Here is a 6,045-nt window from a genome sequence, read left to right as displayed (position 1 = left end):
GCCTATCTATACCTTCCCAGTGTACCACCGCCTGGGTGTTTTTTCCCCCTTGTAAACAAAGTGGGGTTGCCGCCGTCGAGGATCGAATCCAGATCCTCTCGGAGGCTCCTGCTTTGCCATGGGGCATTTTTATATTCAGATATCCATACTTTTCATGCTAGTGATGGCTTCCGTTCATATTAAGTCAATATTGCAACAGAAAAAAGATATTAAGTATAGGGATCAAAACAAATTGTACCGAGAAAAAGAAAAAAACAAAATCTGAAAAGGATATAGGACTAAACACCCACTCGATCGGATCCTCACACACTCCCGTTCATGCCCCGACGTTTTTGTCAGGCTAAGAGTTCAAATCCATTCAAATCTAATCATAAACATCACGATCGGCCCGTAGTCAGCCTCTATGAACTTATGTTGCAGTGTCACTTAGTTCACATATGCTATGGGCCGAGTTCGCTCGTGCTGCAGTGTCCCCTAGTTTATACAGGCTATGGGTTGAGTTTGCTATAATATTATTTGTAATAGCCTAGGACCTCACCCAAAATGGCTAGTCGGAAGATATTTTTTGGGTTTCTTAGTCCTATATAAGTATCTAAGATCTTCTCAGCGAATAACCAATATAGGACTAAACACATGCCCGCACGGGTCCTCACATACTCTTTTCACTCAAGCCCTAACGTTTTTGTCAAACTAAGAGTTCAAATCTATTTAAATCTAATCATAAGCACCACGATCGGCCCGTCGACGAATATCCAATGTGGGACTAAACATATGTTTGCATAGGTCGTCACACTTTTTAGGTAATAGGCGACGGCCGTTACTTTTTCTTCTTCTTCTTCCTTCTCCTCTGTGTCATCGGAGACAGTGTCGACCGCCAACAACAGGATTGGAAAGAGAACAATGAAAGGAAAAGGAAGGAAAAAGACAAGGGGAATGCGAGGGTAATTGAGGACAGTGGAAGGCGGTTGGTTTGAGATGGATGCGCAGCTCCATCTGACGAATGCGTATGTGGACCGGGTCAAATCCAAGGTGGATCACAGTCAAGTCCCTGATTGGCTTCATTAATTATTCCTCCGTTCCTAATGTAGAGCAGCCGGTTGTACACTAGTATATCTATATTCATATATATTCTTTTGTTTGATAAATATAAATATAAATATAAATATTTGTTGATAAAAAATTATATCTATATTTATTTTAAATAGATAAAGATACAAATCAGATATTGGAATTATGAATATAAATACATATAATTAAATGTTATGATCATAAAATTAGAGATATCATTAAGTAGATGATAAATTAATTACAGCATATTAACATGGTTATTTATTTTCTTTAAAAGTTTATAAGTACTATATACAATTAAAAGCAAATTACAAAAATGCTTCTGAGGTTTACATTTATTACACTCACATTTAATAGTTTGTGAAACTTACGCTTATATCTAGTCAAAGTCAAGATGGACAAGAGGGTAGGCGACGATTGCTGCTGTGTGTTCGCAGATTTGGCGGGAGAGAGACTCTCTCTTGTTCCTTAGCAAGAAGAAATTTTACCATTCAACTATATCCGTATTTTCTTCGTTCCTGATATGTATGCATATGTCCACACATATATGACATATATCATATATCATATATGCTGTTAGCCTAGATGCACAAATATAATTTATAAATCAATAATTGAATGTTTCTAATATTCATAAATAGTAAATAAAAAGAATAAACTAGCAAATTATTTACTTGAAAATAGAATAATAAAATGAAAAAATAAAAGAAGATGGCCCATAGATCGAAGCACGCTGACATGCTGTCCCAGAAATATCTATGCCCCCCGTGCACGGGTCCGCTGGCACAGATTCCTAGAGATATGATGACCCAATATAGAACTACGTCTTCTCCATCAGTGCGCCTCCAGAGAAGAAAGAAGAGCATGTTCACGCTTGCAGATAGCTCAAAAGAAACTCAGAAAAATAATTGAAATTATGTGGAGAAGAGAATAAAAACAAGAGGGAGAAGATAAATTTTTCATTCTCTTGAAATGATCCCTAGAGCCCTTTATATAGGCTCAGGCGCGTCAAAAGAAGCATACTCTTCTCCCGCGGATTGATGACATATTTTCTTGTGCTCCTTTGATCCTATGGCCTGTTGCATCTTGGCCGCCCATGCTTCCATCTTTCTTTGGGGGCCATTTCATGCTTGCTCTTGTGCGTGGATGCATGACACTTGTCTTGGTCTGTTTTCTTTGGAGATCTTTCCATATTTGCTCTCTTACTTGCGCGCGGATGCTTGACACTTAGTCGTTGACCAAGTCAAAGCAGAAATCCCGTTGACGTGGAATTTGAATTCCAATTTTGAATATGGAGGAAAGGTTTAAAATATTTAATTTAATTCAACAATCTCCCACATAAATTAAATATTTAAATAATTTAAAAATCAAAATAAAGTGCTGAGTATCTTATATTATGTAATAGGTGTAGGTACCTTTCCGTTTGAACCTTCACTTAGTGACAATTGATTATCTCTGTAGAGCTAAGGTGGACTATACCTTAAACTTTAGTCCATTGCTCAGATTTCATCAACAGCACACATAATATAGCGTGAACAATGCTCGAAGCAGGTTTACGCCTTATGACCATGCGTATGTATCTCTTCATATGTGTTATTAGGGAATAGCTCACTTTTCATAGTCGCAGCCTCACAACTACACATATATAGGTTAATCCTTAAAAGGGTACAAGCAAGTAGGTATCCTGCCTCATGGGTCTTGGATTCATTAGGAGTAAAAAATCAACCTAACCCTTGCTTTTTATGAGCACTGTTGTCCTAGAGATGGGAAAAACAAATAGTGCTCCTCATTAGTCATATATCTGGCTTGTTTCTACCCATTGAACCTTTTCAGGTTGGATTACCACCGTGGTGACTTTACTTATGGGCTTAGCCCCATCTTCCTCGACAACTCTAAAACCACTATTCTAGACAATTCTTTCGTAAGCTGATCAGCTAGATTTCTTTTGGATCTTACAAAATTTAGTACAATTAAGTTATTCTTTAATTTGGATCTCAATAATTTATGAGGCACTTTCAAGTGCCTATTCATTTTCACATTTGCATTTTCTTGATTGCATTTGTCTTTAACAGATCTGTAGTCACAATGAACAGATATAGAAGGTAATGGTGAAGTCACTAGAGGTAAATCTACCAGTAGATCTCTAAGCCACTGTATGTAACTTGGTGTACACCCAAGAAGGAAACTCAATCTCCATGCCCAAGGGACTAGACCCAATACTCCACGCCCAAGGAGGATGCTCCTGCATCAATTGCCCTAGGTGACAAGCCAAGAGGTGGTGGTGGGGAGGGGGGGGGGGGTGAATTGGATTTTCTAAATATTTAATCCCTTAATCAAATTGCTAGATGAATGGGTAGTTTAGCTAATATTAATTAAATGCATGTAGTGAAATTAGAAAGGCACACAATATAAACATACAAGAAATATAGTGGTTCGGTGCTCTCCTAAGAACCTACGTTCACTCTCCAAGCGTCTCCTTGGAAATTCACTATAATCCCGTGGATTACAGTTGGATTATTTTTTGGGCTCACAATCCAAAAATCTTTACAATTTGATTTTTTGGGATTACCAATAATCTACGTTGGTTTTGCGGGCTCACCAACAACCTACAATGTTGGTTTTACGGGCTTACCAACTAACCTTACAATAAGATTAATGATGACCCAAAGATTGATTCATAGATTGATTTTGATGATCACAAAACCTTGAAGTATAGATACTAATGTTTATGTTGCAAGGAGAAAGATATTTATTTTGCAAGGAACATAGCAAGTTGGAAGAACATAAGAAGGCCTCCAAAAGCTCTCAAGAAAAGTTAGAAGAAAGCTACAATTCATTGGCCCAAGTTTAAAGTTCAAAAGGTTCAAATTGGAGGAGTAAAATCAAAGGAAAAATTCGAAAGAATAGTCTTCGAGTCGACTCCTGAGGAATTCGAGTCAACTCCAATGTTTACCGAGTCGACTCCGGGGAAGTATGAGTCGACTCCTAGGAGTCACAGGCAGAAAAGTCAGAGAGCAGTTTTCGGGTCTGAAATTCGAGTCGACTCCAGTGGAACGCGAGTCGACTCCGATGGTTGGCAGGTCGACTCCAAAGAAAGCAAGAGTCGACTCTCAGCGGTACATAAAGAAAAAGTCAGAGAGCATTTCATGGACTCTGAGATTCGAGTCGACTCCCGCATTGCACGAGTCGACTCCGAGACTCCGCGACCATCAACAGACAGAAAACCAAGTTACTGCCTCTGAGATTCGAGTCGACTCCCAGACAGCTCGAGTCGACTCCAAGACAAGCTTCACGTCAAAAGGCAGAAGACCAACTTTCGGAAACTGAGAGTCGAGTCGACTCCGAGGAAATTCGAGTCGACTCCAAGACTGGATGAGCCAAAAGACAGAGGATCGGGAGTTCGGGCTCTGAGATTCGAGTCGACTCCCAGGACAGTCGAGTCGACTCGAGTGGATCAAATTCAAAATTGGATCCACGGACTTCAGTGGATGAGCCGACTCCGAAATTGCCAAGTCAGCTCCAGAAGTTGGCGAGTCGACTCCAGGTTAAGACGAGTCGACTCCCAGTCGAGGCAAGCACATTAATTCAAATTTGGAACAGTGGCCGAGTCGTCTCCGGTAAAACACGAGCCGACTCCTGCAACAGGCGAGTCGACTCCTGATCGCGCGAGTCGACTCCGATCCCAACGGTCATATTGTCAGGAGGTGCAGACTGGTTCCAACGGCTCTATTTTTGTCTCTAACGGCTATATTCTTGTTTCCACGCCATCTAAAGCTATAAAAAGCAAGAAGAGAGCTTGGGGAGAACTTATGGAAGTGGGAGAGATCATCTAGGAAAGAGATCTCAAAGAGATTACAAAGGAAATCTCCCATAAGCACAAAAGGGCCATCCAAAGCGAAATAGAGAGAAGAAGAGCATCCAAGAGAATCCCAAAGCTTCCTCTCCATCCGTGTGCTGCCTCAGTGATCCTCTACCTCGTGCCAAATCAGAAGAGGGTCAAGTAAAGAAGAAGCCGAGCTCCTCCATCTTCAAAACTCGTTTGAGGGCTTCTCTTTACTCTATTTGTTTATATTGTTATATTTGCTTGCTTAAGAAGCTTTGATTTGTTTTTATTCTTTGTTTTAATATCTTGTAACTTGATTCAATCAAGGGATTGAATCAAGGGGTTAAAGGTTTGTTGGTGAGCCAAAGGGAAAACCAACGGTGTAAGGTTTGTTGGTGAGCCAAAGGGAAAACCAACGGGGTTTAGGTTTGTTGGTGAGCCGAGGGTAAAACCAACGTGTAAGGGTTCGATTGTGATCCCGGGAAAACAATCGGGGGTGGTTCTAGTCGGTGAGCCTGGGAAAACCGACCGAGTTCGTTGTTATCTCGCAAAACAACAAGTTGGGTTGTGAGCTTGTAAAACAACCGGCTGTAATCTGTAGGATTATAGTGGAATTCCCAAGAGGTCTTGGGGAGTGGATGTAGGTGCTGGGGTGCACCGAACCACTATATGTTTATTGTGTTTGTGATGCTTTTTGTCATTGTCTAACTTGCTTACTTAGATATATTGCTTGCTTAACTCGTATCTACGCATCCCTTAGTTGCAAGCATACTCAATTTACTTAATCAAGTCCCATTTAATAAATCATACTGTTGCTAAGTTTAAATTCCACTGTGCATCTATATAACTTAGCATAGTTAATCAAAAAGTCTTAGAAGTAGTTTAAAAGTTTTAAAAGACCCAATTCACCCCCCCCTCTTGGGTTGTATCTACTGGGCAACAAGTGGTATCAGAGCAGGTGCTCAAATATTATTTGTAGTCTTAACCGACTAGAGCCAAAGATCATGACAACTCAAATAGATAGTTTTCTAGGAGAAGGACAATCAATTGATACACCTCCACTGTTTAATGGTATAAACTACCCACATTGGAAAATACGCATGCGCATTTTCATTCAATCACAAAACTATTATCTATGGAAAATCATAATAAAT

This window comes from Phoenix dactylifera, unplaced genomic scaffold (genome assembly GCF_009389715.1).
Source record: "Phoenix dactylifera cultivar Barhee BC4 unplaced genomic scaffold, palm_55x_up_171113_PBpolish2nd_filt_p 001144F, whole genome shotgun sequence".
NCBI lineage: Eukaryota > Viridiplantae > Streptophyta > Magnoliopsida > Arecales > Arecaceae > Phoenix > Phoenix dactylifera.
Note: the sequence above shows the minus strand (reverse complement) of the source record.